Raw genomic sequence first — 22,958 nt, forward strand, 5'->3', positions numbered from 1 at the left:
GCCGGGGTGCGGGCGCGGGCGCGGGCGCGGGCGACCGCTGCGGCCCCAGCGGGAGGGAGCGTCGCAGGTACCGGGGTCCTGGGAGAGGACGAGCGAGGGGCAGCCGGGAAGCTGCCAGCTCGGGAGTCCGAAGGGGAAGGAGAGCGGCGCGCTGCGGTTCTGTCGTAAGTGCCCCCGTAAGCGCTCTCTGCCGCAGTGGGCAGTCGGGGCGCTTCGCGCTGCTGCAAGTGCCCCTTCGAATGGTGTCCGTGGACCCTTGGAGCACGTCAGGCTCTTAGAGCTCATTTTGAGGGAGGATATGGTGTGACGCATCCTCGAGGATCCCAAAGCGTGGAATAAACGGTTGTACAAAGAGGTTACCGAAGCCCAGCTGACAGCTGTTTTAATAATAACAGTAAGAAGCAGTTTGGGATGGGAAGTTACCCCTATTGCACCAATCGAAACCGTAGGGAACCTTTTAAGCAGTGCAGTCGTTGACATTGTAATTTCCCCCGGACACCCGCGGCTAAACTGCGGACGCGATGGAAACGGGTTGCAGATTCAGTGATGTGTGAAGCCTTGGAATTATGTGTGATCCCGAAGTTGAGGTGAACCTGTCTGTGTTCTTAGTCATGGACTCCTTTTTTATTTGAAAATGGTTTACGTAAATTAGGAAGGAAGGCGAACCGGTAAAACTGCTCTTTTAAAATAAATTGACTTTATTAAAAACATATGCTCAAGTAGGCTGTTAAAAAATCTTGGGCACTGATCTGTTTCAGTTTCTTCAGTCATTATACAAAGGCTTTCCTGGAGATTAGCTCAGAACTGGCAGAACATACGCTCTGTTGGTGCCAAGTGGCTTAAAAACAAATTGAGATAGTGTTGACTGTGTAAGATCAGGTCATTGTATTAACCTGTCTTGTTGGGGAAAGTCTTTAATTTGGGCTAAACGCAAAAAAAAAAAAAAAAAAAAATTTTTTTTTTAAAGACTGATAATGTTTCCCCAGGAGATTATAGGCAAGAAGAGAAAGGTTTTTATAGTTGACACAAGTACTAACTAAATTTCTTTTAGAGGAAGGTCTCCAGCCGGCTTGGCTAAAGTCAAACTTAGGTATTCGGGGTATGTGTTCTATTTTAGGGGCAGACGAGGTATTAAAATGAACTAAAATCTAAGTGTTAAGTGGTATTCATGGAAGGAATAGAGTAAAAAAAAAAAAAAAGAAAGAAAGAAAAAAGCAGGATTCCTTTAGTGTTTTTCATCTCTGTGATTAGGGTGGTTATATGAGCAAGCAGAGCTGGCAAAGTGAAAATCTGGGGATGAGTATTCCGTGAGGAATATATGAGGAAGAATGAAGAGAACTAAAATATTCCGATGATGAAAGAACTTAGTAGTTGTTCAGTCTCTGGTTTTAGTTCTTGTATATCAGGAAGGAAAGAAGAAGAAAAAAAAAAACACTTGAATTTTGTTTGGAGACCAGTGCCTACTCAGTGGAATGAATTTAAAAGGAAGATTTTTTTTTTTTTTTTTTTTTTTTTTTTGGTCAAGGTGTTTATGTATTCTCTTTTTTTTTTCCTGTAGAAGTTACTGGAAAATGTGATAGTTTTCTGAGGTAGCTTGTAGAAAATGGTGGTGGGATATTTGAAAGACACTTTGTTGGAAAAGAGATTTTTATTCTAAGGAGTAAGAATAACAGTAAAAATACTCAATTTGTTGGCAGTAGCTGACTGGTAGTTAAATTTTCTTCATTCTTGTTTTAAGAGCATTATTACAGTCTAAAAAGAGAATGATCTGAGAGATTATTTCCATCACAGCCAATAAGAGGTTTAGACTGTGTACTGTATATAAACTTGATGATACTGAAGCAGTGTCTTATCAGAAAGGCATGAAAATTTTGTCTGACAATTGGAATAGGTTGCTTAAAAGCTATTCACAGTACTTTGTGATTTTGAACTTGTTGCTAAAATTAACATGTATTTCTAAAATGCCTGTATTGTGTAAAGGGTATAGTCATGGTGATTTGTCCTTAGAACTGGAAGGGACCTCAAATTTTCTAGTCTGTTTTCCTCAAGAGAAAATAAAGTCCTGGTAAGGTGAAATGACTTACCCAAGTCGCTACAGCCTATTTAAAAAGTGTGTCGTTTGGGCCTAGAGATTCCTTCTTTGAAAATGCTAACGCCTCTGTCTTTAGAAAGTAGCTTTATGGAGTAGTGGAAAGAATATTGAAATATAAATGAGAGGTTCTCAGTTTGGATTCCTGATTTAAGAAAAAAAAAATCACTTGATTTATTACTTCCTAACTGTGGTTCTTGACAAATCACGTTAACTTTCAGAACCTTTTTAATCTATAAAAAGTAATTTTCCTAAATAATTTACGAGGTTGTTGGATGGAACAAATGCGATTACATATGAAAAGCACGAGGCTTACTATAAACTTTTATAGATACAAAAAGTGGCAATATTTTTGTGGCAATATTTAAAAAATAAATACAGTCTTACCGTGAAACAAGGTGTCTGATCCCTAGGTTTTTGCTTAGCCTTAGCTTTATTGTTTCCAGCACCTGCTGTTTTACAGATTATAACTCCCTGTAGATACATTTTCTGATCCCCACTTAGTTCTAATCTTAGTAAAGCCTCTTACGAACATTTTAAATATTGCAGTTGTTAGAGCTTGACTTCCTCTGGAGAATATGAAGTTTCTCCATATAGCATTTGAAAACATTCTCATTTACACTCATGCATGCATAATCTGTTTAACAGTGGCTTTTAAAAAGTAATAGTGAAAGTATCTTAGTTGCAATGTTAATTTGTCTGTTGCTAGTTTCCACATATGGCAATAACAGGAGATAATTTCCTTTATAAACTTCTCTTTGAATGGTTTGTGTTAAGGTTATCTTGTACATCTAAATATATAGAAATGTCCAGATTTTTTGTTTGCTGGCTCTCACTCTTATGTTTAAAGACCTTTTCTTCTAGTGCTTTAAATTGATAACACTGGAAAACAATATCTCAGTATTGTTTATTATAATATTACATAGATTACCTGTAATCTTGAAGCTAAAAGTTATGATAAACATTGATTGAGCACTTAGAATATGAATTATCTGTTCAATGTTTTATGTAGAATATTTAAAATTTTCAAAATAACCCTGTTAAATAGATACTATTATTATTCTAACACAGAGGTTGAGGAAAGTGAGGCTTTAAACTGTTTTGTGTAGATATTCACAGACATTAAAAAAGTGACAAGACTGTATTCCTGTTCTAAACCATTTGTCTGTGCTCTGTCTCTAATTAAGAGTGTTTAGCTGATTTTGCAAAGTTTTAAGGCAGTGTTTCTTAAATTTCAGACTTCATGAAAATGAGGGCCAGATATTCTACCTTCTATTGTGTTGGTCAGAAAAACAAAAAGAAAAGTAAATACTTCATGAGAATCCTGGAAGGTAGGCAGCAGGCCTTTTCTGAGATGTTGAGATGACTATTGGGGTTTTTTATGGTAGTTGTCAGAAGCAAATGAATCTCACCAGCTACAGAAGGACTGTGGTTGTTAACATTACAAGAGGCGATTTTAACAAACTCCACCTTTATGTTGGTGCCATTTTTATAAAGAAACATATTTAATCATAGTGCCTGGAGAGAAAAAGATCACTAACCAAACTCATTAAGGACTTTTATAAAGGAATAGATCCATCAATAGTAAATTTGTCCAGTTTAGAAAAATAGCATCCAAGACTTGATTTTCCAATTGAGACCTTCCAAAATGCTAAGAAATTCAAACACTGAAATTCTTAGAAAAATTAACTTTAAACACAGAAATGCTTCCAGATTGAGATAAGTAGAAAAGATAAAGCCACAAGTTATAAGGTGGAAATAATTTCTTTTTCTTTGGTATCTCAAATATTGTCTATTCTTTGGCCAATCCCTTAATATTTACTTATTGCACTAAAATTGTTTCAATATATATAGTTTACTTTTATGACTTTTGGTTTGTATTTGGGCCATAATTAGTGGAAATATCACAATATTTGTGATGAGTATCATATTTTTTCCACTTTCTTAAAGATTTTTTTTCAATTTTAAAATTAAGCAATGTCTGTACCTAAAATGGGGCTCAAATTTACAACCCCAAGATTGAGTTGCATGCTCTTCGACTGAACCAGCCAGGTGCCCCCAAATAACATATTTTTAAACTACTTTGTTGCTTGAAAGAGGTGAGAGAATCTTGTAGCTTTTCAGATTCCGGATTGTTCTTCCTCCTACATAGGAGTTTTGTCTGTCTCCTGAATTCTAATAGAGAACAAAAACTGCATGTGTGGTTCCCTCTTCCTAGAAATAGCTGTATTGACTCTATACAAGATAATAGTATGTAAGAAATATGGTGCTGTGTAGTTCATGAAGTACTTTAAAAAAAAAAAAAAAGATTTATTTGAGAGAGCGTGAGTCGCATGCAAGCACGGGGGTGGGAAGTGTGGAGAAAATCCTCTATCAGACTCTGCTGAGTGGGGAGCCTGAATACAAAAACATGGGGGCTGGATCCCAGCACCCTGAGATCATGATCTGAGCCGAAATCAAGAGTTGGATGCTTAACTGACTGAGCCACTCCGGTGCCCCTGTTCATGAAGTACTTTTTTACTTCAGATCCTTTCAGTTTCACAACTACTCTGAGATCAGGAAAACATCAGCTAACCTGATGATGTTGAACCATGGATAGGAACCAGGTTAAAATTCTCTGGCAAATGCTAGACTCTTGAAATTCACTCAAGAAAGAGAAGTATTAACATCTAAAGGAAGAAAGAAGAAACACATATTTTTATTTTCCTTTATACCAAAGACACATTGTACACACAGCCTTCTTTCTATTTTGTTACACCTTTTCTGAAACTTAAGAAAGGTAGGAGTAAATACTGAAAACATTCTTTATACCACTTTACTAATAAGTGGTGATTGAGAACATTAAAAGTTTTACAGAATGTTTTCAACTTCAATTTATACAAAAATATTATAACTAAAAAGAAAGCTTTGTTACATTCTGTTGTTCTGTAGTAAAGTCTTGTAACCTCTGAGTTAAAATAAGTCCTTTTTACCAGAGTTTAATTTTGAGTATTTGAAAGTTACTTGGTGATCAAGAAAAAGAACTTTTATTGAGCTTCTGTACTTGAGGTAGTGTTAGATATCTTCAGATCCGTTATGTTAATCAGTGATGAGAGTAGAGATCTTAAATACCTAGTTATAAAAATACTTTAAAAGGATGTCACTGAAATATCTCCAACTTGAGATACCAGTACTCAAGATCTAACTTGAAATTTATAAGTGCTGTATAAATACAAGTTTGTTGCTGTACAAGAAATTTTTCTTAAGATCAAGCTAATTCATTCATTCATAGATTTACATTGAAGTAGGTCATCCAGTGGTGGTTATTCAACCTTCAGAAATTATTCCTGTCTTCCAGGTGTTCATTAAAACATCCCAAGAATAAAGATGAGTGTTCTCTTGTTCTCTTTAAGCTGCAGTTGAACAGGATAAAAATACCTTTTTACTGAGTTTCTGTTTGTCCTCATATCATTGAAAGTAAACAAGAATGTTTGACAGCAAATTGGCTTACTCATTCTTCCTTTCCTTTGTCCCTTCTCTCCTTCGGGGCTCCTCCTTCCCCTTTAGATGCTAGTGTTCCTTTGCCTTTGCAAAAACCCAGTGAAAAATATACCTATCTGTAGTTGGTTGACAATTTACATTTTTGTTATTAGATTTAAGTGTTACTGCTTACACTTTGTATTTCAAGGCTTTTGTCTTTAATTATGGTATGAATATTGATTTTGGTAATTTAGATCATTAGCTAATATATCAGGAAATAATCATTTTCATTTTCTCTTCTGTGAACTGACACTTCATATTCTTTGGACATTTTTCTGTCTTCTTTGTTCCTTCTTATTGAAAACTTCTAGGAGTGGCAATCAAGAATTTAAACAACTTTGAAAACTTTTAGGGTGTTTTTAAATTACAAAAAGAATATATGCATATTATTAAAGTAAAAAACTATGTAATAAAAGGGTTACCAATTCTCCAACCTCCCCCTCTGGATATTCTTTGTTTATTAGAGATTGTTAACCTTCTATATGCTATAAATATTTTTTCTTTTTTTTTTTAATATTTTTTCTAATTAATCATTTGTATCAGAACTTGGATTTTACAGCCTTTTAGCAAACCCCAGAAGAAACTGGCTCTCTGCAAATTGTTACCTTATTGAGATGATAACTCTTTGGACTCTCTTATTATACCTTCACACCTCTAGTCCAAGAATTTATCCAGCCTATAACTTTTGTGAACTTTGATGTTAGGGAAGATGGAGCTGAAACAGTGGGAATCCTTTGAGCTTAGGGGAAAACTGGAGTGTCTCACATTTAAGTCATGTTCATTATGGAGTGCCTGTTAACTTGTACAGGTGTAATTACAAATGATCTGTGATTGGTAATAGTCCCTCTATATAGCTTTTCATTCGCTCCTTACAGTGACTTTGTGAAGTTTATCTTGTTCCATTTTTTTATTTTTAAGAAATCTACACCCAATATGGGGCTCAAACTCGACTCTGAGATCGAGAGTCACATGTTCTGCCTACTGAGACAGCCAGGCACTCTCTATCTTATTCCCATTTTAGAGATTTGATTCGATTAAAATCTGTGACTGTGTTGTTTCCTCAAGAACTACACCTTTAAAGAAGTTAGTGATATTAAAAGAAAAAAGAGATAAAGTAATAGATAAATTTTTTCCCTTTTAGGGAAAAGTAATTATTTTGTGTTCTGGATTATGGATTTTTTTGAAGAGTGAAAGGATTTGAATGATCTAGTTTGACAGTGTAGTAGTTTATCTCTGGGTATTGAATTTGAAAGTAACTAGAATTTTTATCTTTTCTGGGTTTTCAAGTTGAACAAATATCATGGATATAATATTGTAAACATTTCATAGTTAAATTTTAAATAAATATTTCTATGAGCAGCATTGCATTTATCACTGTTGAGACAGGTGTTTGGGACAAGCAAAGACAGTATTATGGTCTCTGTCTTTTTTAAGGGTTTATACTCAGTGAACAAAACTGCATATGAAATAGGACAGTATTTTTTTTAAAGAATTAATTTATTTGAGAGAAGTGGAGAGCATGAGCTGGAAAGGAGCAGAGGGAGAGGGACAAGCAGACTCTTCACTGAGCATAGAGCTAGAGGTGAGATTCAGTCCTATGATCCTGAGATCATGACCTGAGCTGAAACCAAGAGTCGACACCTAATCGGCTGAGCCACCCAGGTATCCCAGGATTGTATTATTCTTAAACATCTAAATTGCTTTCTGGTTGGTATACACAGGAGCATAGTAAGCCCTGCAAGGACATAGATGGTGTTTATCTTGTTCAGTATTGTACACTCAAACGAATTTCATCACACTGTAACGAGTCATTGTATATTTATCGAATGACCGAGAACCACCCCAATGCCAGTGACAGAAGAATGGTTTGATTGGCATAAGAAGGCTAAGGAAGAAAAGACGAGTAGTACATGAGATTACTAAGATGAGGGACTTAATGAAAATGAATTTGCAAGATGAAAATGATATAGTGCAGATTTTCTTAGAATGATTGTAGACATTGTGTGGAATTCAATAAGACCCAAGTTCAGTAATAAGGTTGTTAGGTTTTAAGGTTTTATGTCCCAATGCTCTAAGCATATATCTGAAGAAGACATTCTCTTCTTACATGGAGCATAAAATCTAGCAGGAAGACATAGTTATTTAAAGCAAGGATCCATAATTAGAGGTTCTGTAAACATTTTGAAATTACATTGCAAATTCCTTAGTGAATATGCCTTCAGAGTCTGAAATAGGTATGTCCAAAAGAGACTAAGAATCACTGACTTGAAAATTTAAGTTCAATTTTGATCTAGAATCATATTCTTAAATAGTCCTAAACTTGTGTTTTTAGGTATTATTTTTATAGTATTATATATTATAGTATATATTATACTATACTATAGTATAGTAATATTTCCTTTTGATAGGTTAAAGCAATATAGTATAGTAATGTTTCCTTTTGATAGACAAAGCTCTTTAATATTGGCACTTTCAGTGGGATTTGCCTCCCCTGCCCCCCGCTTTATAACATTTGTGTGGTTACCTATCCAGAAATGTTTTCTTTTAAAAGTGAAACAAAACATGCATGTATGCCTTCCCATGGGGATTGGAGTTTTCATAATACTACCCTTTTCTTGTTACTTTCTTACAGTTATTTTAATACATTAAATTTACTCTGCTGTGGTAAGTTAGCATTATCGTATTTTTCCTTATTCTCTTCAGTATACTTTGGTAAGGAACCAGTTTATAATTCTAAGTTAGTGTGGCCAAAAGAGCTACCAGTAACATGTACATATATTACTCTGAGCCGGTTTAGAGCATGTTTTCTTTTAAATGCCTTGAAATATGTTATCCTGAATTCTTGGGTGTCGTATAGTAAGTAGGTTTATGTTGGAGAGTATGCAGGGTACAGAAAAAGTGAAGTTACAGATAAGGACTGAAATTTCAACCCTGGTGTGAAGTCATATGGAAGCTATAAATTTTGGCTCCAGTTTGAAGCAGTGTTACAACCCATGGTATAGTTGGGTCAGGGGAGGAATAGTGTGGTATGCAGATTAGAAATAATTTAATGCTTCCACTAACATTGCTCTTTCAAGGTACTAATTTCAGCAGTTTCTCTAACTCCATAAAGAGTTTGGGCATAGATAAAGGTGAGTTTCAGGATCAAAGACTTGCGTAGAATAGAAGCAGTGATTCTTGTGAACTATTCTGTTTCTTTTATGCCATGGCCTTTATCCTAAATTTCTTATATTTTTATGTGCTGGTGTTAAAATTACACCAAATTATCTAAACAATTAAAAATACTTCCATTTTGGGCAGCCCAGGTGGCTCAGCGATTTAGCGCCACCTTCAGCCCAGGGTGTGATCCTAGAGACCTGGGATTGAGTCCCACGTCAGGCTCCCTGCATGGAGCCTGCTTCTCCCTCTGCCTGTCTCTGCTCCTCTCTCTCTCTCTCTCTCTCTCTCTCTCTCTCTCTCCCCCCCTCCCCCCCCCGTGTCTCTCATGAATGAATAAATAAAATCTTAAAAAAAAACCTTCCATTTAAAAGTAAAATATGTGGGGATCCCTGGATGGCTCAGCAGTTTAGCACCTGCCTTCAGCCCAGGGCATGATCCTGGAGTTCTGAGATCGAGTCCCACATCAGGCTCCCTGCATGGAGCCTGCTTCTCCCTCTGCCTGTGTCTTCTCTCTCTCTCTCTCTCTCTCTCTCTCTCATAAATAAATAGAATCTTAAAAAAAAAAAAGGTAAAATATGTGCCCTGTCATTTTAAATGAAAGCAATAAAAGTGAGATCGTTGCTTGAGATTAAACTGTGAGGTGTGGGATCCTGCCTTTGGCCCAGGGTGTGATCCTGGAGTCCTGGGATCCTGTCCCACATCAGGCTCCTGCATGGAGTCTGCTTCTTCCTTTGCCTGTGTCTCTGCCTCTCTCTCTCTCTCTCTCTCTAATGAATAAATAAATAAAATCTTTAAAACTAAACAAACAAACTGTGAGGTGTATTTAGAATGGCACCAGATTTATATTGCAAAGATCAGCTGCTTGTCCTTTGAGGAGCAGGAGAAGGGGGCAAAGTTAAAATATCAAAACCTTTTTATTTTGAAATACTTTAAATAATGTAAAAGGTACAGGAAACAGCATAATGAACTTCCTGGGTACCTATCACCAGCTTAAGAATTAAACATTACGAACTAGTGGAAGCCCTCTATATACTTTTCCTGAATCCATTTCCTCACTCCCTCAAGGGAATCCCTATCTCCCTTTGTACAAACTTCCCAACAGTGACATTTCCCTTTCTCTAGACCTATGTAATTTCTTTCTTCACAGTTCACCATGAACTCTACATTTTAACTTTATTGCATATTGCATATGACAGTAAGAGTGGTCTGAGAAGGGGAGTTGAAAGTAAGACTATGTGAGGTAAAAATCTGCCTTAAAATATAGGCAAGGGAAAGTTAGATTTCATCACTGTTCTATTTGCAGAACAGAATTGATAAGTTAGACGTGAGAATAATCTAACAACATAATTATTTTAAGAAGAATAGTGTGGTAGCAGCAGTGTAGAGTAGTCGGTCTCAAAGGAAGTGGTGATTTGCTACCTCATTTTGATTGACTGATTTCCTCCTAAGTTTTGTACATTGGTGAGATTTTACTTGGCCTCAAACTTTAACATTTTGATGGAAGAGAAAGGAGCTGGTGGCAAAATCCTTAATAACGAGCGTTTCCAGTTTCAGGATTTGGGGAGTTACCCCCTGACCCCCTTTAGAATCTGTTGACAGTGCAGTGAATACAAATTAGCTAATAGATTTCTAGTTTAGCCATCAGTAATTTTTTTCATCCCCCATGCCAGCCATGCGAGGAATGCTACACCTAATCGTTTTCTCTGAGCTCTTGCAGCCCTCTACTGGTCTAGGGAAGTTGCACAATTTAGAACCCTATAGGGCTAAGAAAGAGGTCGGTAACTCAGCAACTCATTTTTAGAATCTTTGAACTTTAGAAGGTATTTATGCCAACTCTCTCAATTGCAGATGACTGTTTTATATAATACATCTTAATGATTCTGGAAATAAGTGTATACATAGTATATTAGATACCCGTGGCAAATAGATCGTTGTAAGCACACTGCCTATATTATATTCTTTAAAAAGTTTGAATGTATTTTTAGAATGTGGTCCTTTATGGTCCAGTGTTTGACAGTGTCGAAAACATCTTTTTACCACTAATATCTTTTGTAAGTATTGTCTAATAAAGTAATGAGATTTTTTTTTTAAATTTCAGCTATTAGTTGCTACTGTTAGAAGATAAATACAACAGAAAAATGCTAATTGCTTCTTTTATTTTCTTTAAGATTTATTTCTTTATTTGGGAGAGAGAGTGTGCACATGTGTCTGGGGGAGGAGCAGAGAGGGAGGGAGAGAATCTTAATCAGACTCCCTGCTGAGCATGTTGCAGATGCCCCAGCGGCACTGCAGGGCTCAATCCCATAACCCTGATACCATGACCCAAGCCCAAATCAAGAGTAGGATGCCCAAACAACTGAATCACCCAGGTGCCCCTTAAATTATCTTACTTTAAATTACTTTCAGCAACTTTCTGTTGCTGGAGCCAGAAACATGGGTATTATTCTAACCTCCTTACTCTTGTTTACTATTACTCCTTATCTCACAACTGGTCATTATACTTTAAGTGGTTTCCTAGTTTCTCATCTGACTTCTTTTAGTCTTCCAAAGTTTCACCAGCAGCCTTTCTAAACACTACTTGAATTATGTCACTGCCTTTTTAAAAGTTTTAAATTGCTTTTTGTCATTAAGATCAAACAACACAATCACAAGGTGCCTCATGATGTGATCCCTTCCTACTTCTTTAAATTCATTTTCTACCCATTGTACTTCGAGTTTTGCTATCCTCTCAGTGTGGCCTGCTTTCTTGTGTGGAGTATGTGTCCATACCTATGCACATGCTTATCCTTTTCCCTCTGCAGCTCCATATCTACCTGCCTGGTGGTCGTCATCCTCAGGATCATCTTAGTGTTACCTCTCCTTGAAATTCCCCAACTATACCCCCATTTACCTGCATGTGAGTTGGGTGATCTCTTTGTGTTAGTGTTGCCTTATTTCTGTAACATTTATTATTCCATATAGTAATTAACCTGTCGTTCATTCCTTAAAAACAGTAAATTTCCTTTAGGCTAGGATTGTGTCTTGTTTATCTTTAGTTCCATTGCTTAGCATATAGATGCTTAGTAAATGTTAAGTGATTGAAAATTGCATGAGCATCTGGGTATGATAGCTAAGGAAAGTATCTGTAGTTAAATAGATTAAGATCACATACTTAATTCCTTTTTTGAAATTATGAGGAGAATCAGTTCTTTTAGATCAATGTTTGTTGGACATAGTTTTCACGATTTATATATGTTGAGGAAAGAGTTGGGGGAGATAAAGAATGGTAGAATTTTAGAGCTGGAAGGGACTTCATTTTATTTTATTTTTTTAATTTTTATTTATTTATGATAGTCACAGAGAGAGAGGCAGAGACACAGGCAGAGGGAGAAGCAGGCTCCATGCACCGGGAGCCCGATGTGGGATTCGATCCCGGGTCTCCAGGATTGTGCCCTGGGCCAAAGGCAGGCGCCAAACCGCTGCACCACCCAGGGATCCCGGGTTTAACTTAGAGTTACAGTGAGAACTCAGGTCTTCTAGTAGTCATTTTGCTAAATTTCTCCTAATATGTTTTGCCGGGATTAGTACATATTGGTTGTTTATATTTCAGGCATTTGGGGTATCAAAATAGTACTCTTATTTTGTACCATAGATTTATTTTTGTGGAATTTTGAAGGTAACATACACATACAGCTAAACCAAATTGACCATTTATCTTGTATTTACTTTGAATAGTCTTCTGAATTACCTGCCAAGCTCAGATTCCTGAAAGATATAATATTTAGCAGCACCAACCCAAAAGCAGCCTCTATTTACAGGACTGAGCTTCTGTCCTGAATTTTACTTCCTTTCCTATTTTGGTGGCTGGGTTTAAAAACATAAAACACATTAAAAAAAAAAATGCCTCTTACTTTCTCTTTACCTCTGTTTCAAGCAGTCTGTCACCTGTCATCTCATTATTCTTTCTCCAGGACACCATAGTTCTCCAGAGCAAACTAATGGAAGGTTGACCTATTTTATTATTTTTTAATTTTTATTTTTTAGATTAGAGAAGTAGAACGTGATCATTAAAATAGTTAATATAGAACTGTGTAAAATAGACCATAAACTTAAGGACTTTTAAAAACATTGTTTAAAGGACATTGTTGAGGATAGTTTATTTTAAAGGATGTGGTTGTTTATCTTCATCTTTGCATGCTGTTGGTTAAATTGGTCATGTATGATTTTAGTTTCTTGATCTGGAATACAACCATTATATTTTTGTGGGAAAATGTTATGAAATAGCTGCCAGAAAATATTGTGGTGAAAGTCAACCATTGCTTACTTAGGGAAAGTATGATAAAGAAAGCACAATTCCTCTTTTGTAGACTGAATTCTCCCTTAAATGATTTAAGTACATGGTGGGGGGGAGGGAGAATGTCCAGTTAATATCCCAGAAACATGGCCATTTATTGTGAGGCCTTTTCCATTATTTTTTCAGAACCATTTTTAAAATGTGAGGGAATTAAGCTGTATGGTCTTTAAGTAGGAAATACTATTTACATGGATTGTTGTATACTTTTTTTGCCTGGGGGGAAAACAGCAATAAGGATATCATAATTTTTTAATGATTTAAGCTATCAATTTTGTATTCATAGAAAAATAGAATTTAGAGTAAAATTATTCTAAACCTTTTATTCTGGAATCAGAATTTTGGAAGAGTAGGAGATCTTCATTGTCCTCTAGCCTAACATTACTTTCAAGAAGAAACAGGAATATTGAGACATGATGAAGGTCAACCAAAAAGTCAGACTAGAATCTTGGATTTAGAGAAAGTAATGGTCACTTTCCTAACTGAATGACTCTTAAGGATCATTGAATTCTGTTGCTATAATTTGGTCCTTTACTAGTTACCTTTTTTGTTTCCTAAAATAATTTTGGAGGAAGCATTTTTGCCCCTAAAGCAGCAGAAACAGGAAAAACGGAATTCTCATTCTATGCTTTTGGTTCTATCTTTATTTTCTTTGGATAGAATATAAAATTAGTGGTAAATTTAGAGGGCAATATCTGAATATTTTATATGTAGCAAGGACTATGCTAGGTATTATTTTATTACTTTCCATGTCTATCAGTTGAGTTGTATGATTTTATAATATAGCAGAATTTAAGTAACTTTAATTTTGTTTTCAATTGTATTTAAAGTGATTGTTCTGGAGCCTTCCAGACAAAATGGTAGACTGAAGCTCCCTTCTTTATCAGATATGTGGGAATGCTAGATAAAAATAAAATATAAAAAATACACAGCTGAGTTTGAAAACTAGAAAGAGGAATCTGCAGGTGCCTGAAATGGAAAAAGGACTTAAAATCATAATAGAAAACAGAGAGAAGCCCCTTTTCCTATAAAAGAAACAGATACTCCAGATACTGTGCGCTTTAATGCATTGGTGGAATCCACAGGCCCAGGAATGGCAGGGAGTTGAGCCCAGACCAGGAAGGGTTTGAATTATTCATGTGAATGAGGCAAACAAAGTCCAGCTTAGCTGCCTGGTTTATTTTTCCTGATCCATCTTCTTCCTGTCCTTTTATTTGCAACCTTTTTAGTAGCCTTTTGTGGTTTCTTTTACAAAATATATTGCTGAATCTTATTTTTATCAGCCTCAGACTCTTACCTTTTCATTAACAAGTTTAATCCATTTTCATTTATTGTATTAACACATTGGAAATTATTTACATTCTGTTTACTAAACTTCTAGTTATTTTCCACAATCAGTTTTTTGGTTTATTTGTGGGTTTTTTTTTGGGGGGGGGGTTGTTTTTGTTTGTTTTTTTAAATTTTATTTATTCATGAGAAACACAGAGGGAGAGAGGCAGACACACACAGGCAGAGGGAGAAGCAGGCTCCATGCAGGAAGCCCGATGTGAGACTCGATCCCGGGACTCCAGGACCACGCTGTGGGCCGAAGGCAGGTGCCAAACCGCTGAGCCACCCAGGGATTCCCCCCACAGTTTTTTAATCCTAAATATATATGTGTGTGTGTGTGTGTGTATAATGTACATATCTTACCTGTAAACAAGTACTTAAATGACTTTCTCACTTTCCTCTGGTCTGCTCCACACCACCCTCTACCCTTAGTTTCCCAGTAGCCATGTTGATGTTCTGTTGAATTTTAGTTCTAGATTGTTAGGGGTGTTCTTCAAGCATCCATCCATCCTTTTTATATAAAATATGTTCTATTAGGTTATTTGCTCACTCTTACTGGCATGTATCATATAGTATTCTCATAGATTTATTTCAGTTCGTATTTGAGTACCTATATAAAAGCACTTTCAACAGGGTTTTTGTACATAAACATTCTAAGGCTTTTTATCCCTGAAAATATCTTTAGTTATCCTCACTTTTAAATACTCGATTAGATTAATTACAGATTTTTGGTTTGAAATTCTTTCCTTTAACATTTTGAAAATACTACTACGTTATTTTTTTGTTGCTTGTTTTGCTCTTTGGAAGACTCCACTAACTTCCTCTCCAAAGAGGTCATCCCAATTTCAGCAGCAGCAGCAGTGTATGAATATTCCAGTTTCCTTGAACCCTTGTCAGCACAATCTTATCAAGACTTTAATCAAGTCTTTTAAGTGAAAAAGGTGTCTTGTTTTATAGTTTTAAAATTGGATTTGAATGCTTCTGTGTGTTTATTCGACATTTGTGTTTCTTTTTCCTTGAGCTGCCTCTGTATCTTGCTTGGGGGTCGGGGGAGTTAAGTTGTCTTTTTTTTTTTTTTTTTAGTGATTATTAGTCCTCTTTCATTTGTGTTGCAAATGTTTTCATTTGTTGTATGATTTCTGTTTATGATATTTGCATTTCTAGTTTACAGAATTAGGATTTCTAACAAAATGACTTTCAGCATTTATATCACATTTTAGAAGAACTTACCTAACTTAAAGAATTTTTTCTAGTTTTTTTTTCCTTTTTAAGATTTACTTATTTGAGAGAGAGAGCATAAGCATGAGCAGGAGGGGCAGAATGAGAGGGAGAGAGAATCTGAAGCTGACTACACAGTGAGTTGGAGCCCAATGCAGGGCTTGATCTCGTAACTCTTAGATCATAACCTGAGCTGAAACCAAGAGTCAGAGGCTTAACCGACTGCACCACCCAGGTGCTCCTCTGGTATTTCTGTGGCTTAATTTTTATGTTTATTTCTTTGACCCAGGTATTAACATTTTTAACTTGTCAGAATTATTCAAAAATTTATTTGATAAGATTTGGCAAGATAATTTTGAGAAAAAAAATGATGGACTAAAATTTATTATAAAGCTATACAAAACTATAAATAAAATAAAAAATAAAATACTCATTTGCAAAAAGCAAAACTAAACCATCGAGTGTTGGTACAAGAACGGAAAGACAGAGTACTGAAACATACAAGAAAGCCCAGAGACCAATTTGGGTATATAAAGGAATATGATTGTTACTAAAGAGTGGCATTACAGATACATGGGAAGAGTTGAAATGTCAAAAGAAGGGGCTCCTGGGTGGCTCAGTGGTTGAGCGTCTGCCTTTGGCTCAGTTTGTGACCTCAAGATCCTGGGATTGAGTCCTGCATCAGGCTCCCCCCCGGAGAGCCTGGTTCTCCCTCTGCCTATGTCTCTGTCTTTTTCTCTGTCTCTCATGAATAAATAAACAAAATATATTTTTCTAAATGTCAAAAGAAGTTAAAGGAAATAAGAGTGAGTATATTTTCTGGTCTTGACGTAGACAGTTTAAGTTTAAGCCTCAAGGAAAAGGAAAGATTCATAAAGAAAATAAGCATAAAAAACATATTTTTGGTAGTACTTTGTGTATAGTCGATTTGACACTTGTGTTCATAGCATTATTCACAGGAGTGAAGAAGTAGAAACAACCTGAATGTCCATCCGTAGATAAATGGGTAACAGATTGTGGTATATACATGCAGTGGATGGAGTAATATTCACCAAGGAAAAGGAAGGAAATTCTGATACATGCTACAACGTGGGTGAACTTTAAAGACATACTGAGTGAAATAAGCCACTCATAAAAAAACCTATATATTAAGATTTCTGTTCTACATGGTATCTAGACAGTTAAATTTATAGAGACAAAGTAAAATGGTGGTTACCAGTGGCTGGGAAGAGTAGAAATAGGGAGTTGCTGTAGGTATAGAGCTCAGTTGGGGTATGAAGAAGTTCCGAAGATGATCAGTGGTGATGTTTGCACAATAGGTGAATCTGCTTCATGCCACAGAACCATAAACTTATAAGAAATAACAAATCAGGGGATCCCTGGGTGGCGCAGCGGTTTGGCGCCTGCCTTTGGCCCAGGGCGCGATCCTGGAGACCCGGGATCGAATCCCACATCAGGCTCCCGGTGCATGGAGCCTGCTTCTCCCTCTGCCTGTGTCTCTGCCTCTCTCTCTCTCTCTCTGTGACTATCATAAATAAATAAAAAAATTAAAAAAAAAAAAAAAAAAAAAAAAACAAATGATTGTGAAGATATGGAGAAAAGAAAATCCTTGTGCAGTGTTGGTGGGGATATAAACTGGTGCAATCACTATGGAAAACAGTGTGTAGATTCTTCAAAAAATTGAAAAGAGAGCTACAGCATGATTCAGTAATTCCGGTTCTGGGTATCTTTCCTACAGCATGATTCAGTAATTCCGGTTCTGGGTATCTTTCCAAAGAAAATGAAAACACTAACCCAAAAAGATTTATGCATTTCCATGTTCATTGCAGCATTATTTGCAGTAGCCATGGTACAGAAACAACCTAAGTGTCCATTGATAAATGAAGATGTGGTGTGTATGTACAATGAAATATTCAGTCTTTAATAAAAGAATGAAGTCTTGCCATTTGCAACAATGTGGATGGACCTTGTGGGCATTACATTAAGTAAAATAAGTCAGAGAAAGACAAATACCATATGATCTCACTTACATGTAAAATCTAAAACAAAACAAAAAAACACAAAGCTTATGGATTTATAGAGACCATATTTCGACCATATTGCTGGTTGCCAGAGGTGGGAATTGGGGTCTGAGCAAAATAGGTGAAGGGGGTTAAAAGGTAAGTTGACTTATAAACAGATGGCTTCACTCTTCCATGTTACCAATTACCAAACATTCAGAGTAAATTAATACCAGTCCTCAAACTCTTCCGCAAAATACGACAGGAAGGAACTCTTCCAAAATAATTTTATGGGGCCAGAATTGTCCTGATACCAAAACCAGACAAGATAACACAAGAAAAGAAAAATTGCCACCACTGTTGTGAATGTACAAACAAAAATTCTCAACAAATACTAGCAAATCAAATTGAACAGTGTGTTGAAGGATCATACCTGATGATCAGATGGGAGTTATTCCAGGTATATGGGGGTGGTTGAAAATCCTCAAATCAGTCAATGCCCATTGAAAAATGAAGGGTAAAACTTTGTATTATCTCGATACATGCAGGAAAAGCATTTGACAAAATACAACATCCACTTACGATTAAAAAAAAAATACATTCAACAGAGCAGGTATAGATGTAATGTACCTCAACATAATAAAGGTTTTATGTGAGAAGCTCAGAGCAAACATCAGAATCAGCAATGAAAGATTGAAAGTGTTTCTCTACAATCAGGAATAAGACAAGGATGCCCATTCTTGCTGTTTTTGTTCAGCACAGTATATGTAGTCCTAGGCAGAGCAGTTAGGCCAGAAAAAGAAATAAAAGATATTTAAATTGGAAAGGAAGAAGTAAAACTGTCATTGCAGATGACATAATATGTAGAAAGAAGTCTACCAAAAAACTGTTAGAGCTAGTAAATAAATTCAGTAAATTTGTGGGATATAAAATCAATATGCAAGATCTGTTGCATTTCTGTATACTAATAATGAACTATAAGAAAGAGAAATCTGGAAAACAGTCCCATTTACAATTGCATCAAAAAAATTACCTAAGAATAAATGTAACCAAAGAGGTGAAGGCCCTGTATATTGAAAACTGGAAGACATTAATGGAAGCAGTTGAAGATGACACAAATGGAGAGAGATTCTGTGTTAATGGATTGGAGGAATCAACATTGTTAAAATGTCCATACTAGCCAAAGCAATCTATGGATTCAGTGCAATCCCTATCAAACTTCCAGTGGCACTTTTCACAGAAATAGAACAAAGAAATTGTAAAATTTCTATGAAACCACAAAAGGTCTCGAATAGTCAAAGTAGTCTTAAGGAAGACCAAAGCTGAAGGCCCCATACTCCTTGATTTCAAACTATATTACAAAGTTTTAGTAATTAAAACAGTATGTTACTGGCATAAAAAGAGGCACAGAGGTTACTGGAACAGCGTGGGGAACCCAGAAATAAACTCATACATACATGGTTAATTTACAACAACAGAGGAGCCAAGAATATACCTGGGAAAGGACAGTCTCTTCAATAAATGGTACTGGGGGAACTGGACTACTATCTTATATCCTAAACAAAAATCCGCTCAAAGTTAAAGAGCCTAAGTCATGAAACCATAAAATTCCTAGAAGAAAACGTAGGCATTTTAAGCTCCTTGACATAGGTCTTGGCAATGGTATTGAATCTGACACTGAAAGTAAAAGCAAGCAAGTCTCACTGTTTAAGTGAGACTACATCAAATTAAAAAGCTTCTGCACAACAAAGGAAACCAACAAAATGAAAAGGCAATGTACTGAATGGGAGAAAGTATTTGTAAATCATATCTGATAGGGAGTAATATCTGGAAATTATAAAGAACTCCTATAACTCTAGCAAAAAAAAAAAAAATCCGATTTAAAAATAGGAAGATCTGAATAGACATTTTTCCAAAGACCACCTGCAAGTTGCCAACAGGTACACAAAAGAATGCTCAACATCATTAATCATTAGGGAAATGTAAATGAAAGCCACAATGAGATATCTGCTCACACTTGATAGAATGGCTATTAGACAAGAAGTTAAGTGTTGATGCAGATGTGGAGAACAGGGTACCCTTCTCATGCACTGTTGGTGGGAATATAAATTGGTACAGCCACTATGGAAAATAGTATGAAGGTTCCTCAAAAAATTAAAAATAGAACTATCATATCTAAGAATTCCATTTTTTAAAAAAGATTTATTTATTCATAGAGACACAGAGAGAGAGAGAGAGAGAGAGGCAGAGACACAGGCAGAGGGAGAAGCGGGCTCCATGCAGGAAGCCCGACGCGGGACTCGATCCCGGGTCTCCAGGATCACGCCCTGGGCTGCAGGCGGTGCTAAACCACTGCGCCACCGGGGCTGCCCTAAGAATTCCATTTTTGAGTATCTGTGCAAAGAAAACTAAATAGTTGGAAAGACATATGCACCCCCGTGTTTATTGCAGCGTTGTTTACAATAGCCAATATATGGAAACAGCCTGTTTGTTCATTGATTGATGAATGGATAAAGAAATTATGGTATGTATTGTAGAGAAGGAAAAATTCCTCCTTTATACTTTAAAGTTTTAGAGCTGGACTAAAAATTAAATTTACATGAGACAGATTAACAGGAGAAAAAACCCAAATCTTTATTATGTGCTCATGGGGGCCCCATAATGAAATGAGACCCAAGAAATGACCAAGGCAGGAAGTTCTTACACTTTTTAGACAAAGAGAGATTTGTGAGGAATTAAGAGGGTGAAGAAAACATGTTTGGCAACTTTAATTAGTAGGAATTCTAAGTGAAATTTGGGCTGAGGTAGTAGATTAGTTTCTGTAGCTTTGTAATTTTTGAGGTCCCTATCTCTGGTGATAAGGATGCCTTTTTACTTCTTAGTACAGGCAGGGTGCCTTTAAATGGGAGATCCAGTTCCTGCTTTCAAGAGGACAAAAGAGTACATAAGTGTCCTTGCACTGGCTGCTTCCCAAGTAGCTACAATTCAAAATAATTGATATGTCATTGTGGTAGATTTTGGGTGGCTTTACCCTGCCCCTACAACACACACATATTGGAATATCATTCAGCAATAAAAATGAATGAAATCTTGCCTTTTGCGAAAACATGGATGCCCCATGAGGGCAGTTGTGCTAAGTGAAATAAGCCAGACAAAGAGACAACTACTGTATGATCTCCCTTAAATTTGAGATCTAAGAAAAAACAGCAATAACAACCAACCAAAAAAACAAGTTCATAGATACAGAGAGCAGATTAGTGGTTGCTAGAGGTGGGGGGTAAATGGTGAAGAGGGTCAAAGAGTAAAAAAACAGTGGGAAAAAGTCATAAAGATGTAATATACACATAGTGACAGCATGGCTAATGCTGTATTGCAAATTTGAAAATTGCTAAGAGCAAAACTTAGAAGTTCTCATTGGGAGGGAAATAATTTGCAACTGTGTATGGTGACAGATGTTAATTAGACTTCTTGTGACCATTCAACAATATATACAAATACGGAATCATGTTTCACACTTGAAACTAATGTAATGTTACATGTCAATTGTACTTCCATAAAAAAACTTGAGGTGGCAAATTCTATATTAGGTATATTTTAACACAATTTAAATTTTATATATAACTTAAATATAAGATATATAATTATGGATGCATAATTATAATTACTATAATTTAACCACAATTTAAATTATAATTTAAATTTAAATCATGTATAATTTGTATACACCCAGGCATACTTCGTTTTATTGTGCTTTGCTTTATTGTGCTTTACAGATGCTGCTTTTTTCTTTTCTCTTTTTTTTGCAAATTGGATGTAACGGCAACCCTGTGTTGAGCAAGTCTGTCTGCCATTTTTCCAACAGCATTTGCTCACTTTGTTTCTTTGTATCACATTCTGGTAATTCTTAACAATATTTCAAAATTTTTCATTATTATATTTGTCATAGTGATCTGTGATCAAGGATTACAACTCAGAAAAAAATTTTTTAATTAAGGTATGTCCATTTTTTTTAACTTCATAGATTACAGTGTAGTGTAAACATAAGTAGTGTAAACATAACTTCCATGTGTGCTGGAAAACCAGAAAATTCATTTGATTCATTTCATTACAGTTTTCACTTTACTGCAGTAGTCTGGAATCAAACCTGCAATATCTCTGAAATGTGTGTGTGTGTGTGTGTGTGTACACAACAAAAATAATAGCATCATTTTTCTGCTTTGACAAGACAATAGAAAAATGATAAATACCACAGTAGAAAACTAGCAAAGGATACTAAAAATTCTGGAGAAAAATGGAGTAGTGGCTAAATAAAGTGCAGTGAAAAAGTTTTTGGTAGTGAGAAGTCCAAGAACCTAAAGGATCAGTGTGAGATAGGATATAGACATGAACTTTGAGGAAAACCGTGACAGAAGAGGGATTTGAGGTAGAGATATAGGCTGTGATAAAAGGCAGTATGAGGTAAAGTGACTGGGAGGTTTGTAGGTGCTTGCAGTAAAAAGGGTAGAGGGAAATGTTATTTAATGGTTCCCAAATCATTAAAATTACCTGGGGGACTTTCTTTCAATAAATATTTTACTTTAAAGATTTTCAGAAAAATTTCAAAGATGAAATAGTGTTACTATGTATCTCACACCAATTTTCTGTTATTGTCTTACATTATCATAGTACAGTTGTCATAATTGATACATTATTATTATTTGAAGTCTATACTTTATTCAGATTTCTATAATTTTTACGTAATGTCATTTTCCTGTTCCAGGAATCCCATGCAGGATGCCATGTTACATTTAGTCATGTCTCCTATGCTCCCCTTGGCTGTAATGATTTCTTAGACTTTCCTTGTTTTTGATGGTCTTGACCATTTTAAGGAGTACCAATCCGGTATTTTTGAAGAGTGCCCCACTCTATGAATTTGTCTTAGTTTTTCTTGTGATTATACTAGTGTGTTTTTAGGGAGGAAGACCACATAGGTATAGTGCCATTTTCATCACATCTTATCAAGGGTACATACTATCCATGTGACTTGACCACTGTTAATGCTAACTTAGTCACTTTGCTGAGATAATATTTGTCAGGTTTTTCAAGTTACTTTGTTTTCCCTCTTTCTGTGCTGTATTTTTTGGGAGGAAGTTACTCTATGCAACCTACACTTAGAGTGGGGACAGTGCTTCACCTCCTTAAGATCAGAATAACTACATAAATGACCTGAAATTCTTCATGGAAAATTTGTCTGTTCTCTCCCATTTTTTAATTTGTTCAATCATTTATATCCGGGTAGACACAGATATTTATACCTTGGGTTATAATGCAGTAC

General features: G+C 35.8%; 1 protein-coding gene across 4 annotated transcripts in view; it reads left to right on the forward strand.

Annotated features, from left to right (window-relative positions):
- The window catches only part of ANKRD12 (ankyrin repeat domain 12), a 123,347-nt gene that overhangs the window by 756 nt on the left and 99,633 nt on the right, over positions 1 to 22,958 (forward strand). Inside the window, exon 1 of one of the 4 annotated variants that reach the window (XM_038543848.1) lies at positions 37 to 164. The exons of the other annotated variants lie outside the window; for them this stretch is intronic. The gene's annotated coding sequence lies outside the window, so the exon portion shown is untranslated. Of the gene's footprint in view, positions 1 to 36; positions 165 to 22,958 lie in introns of those variants that run through there. 4 annotated transcript variants of the gene reach the window in all.

This window comes from Canis lupus, chromosome 7, assembly GCF_011100685.1.
Source record: "Canis lupus familiaris isolate Mischka breed German Shepherd chromosome 7, alternate assembly UU_Cfam_GSD_1.0, whole genome shotgun sequence".
In the NCBI taxonomy this organism is placed as follows: Eukaryota; Metazoa; Chordata; class Mammalia; order Carnivora; family Canidae; genus Canis; species Canis lupus.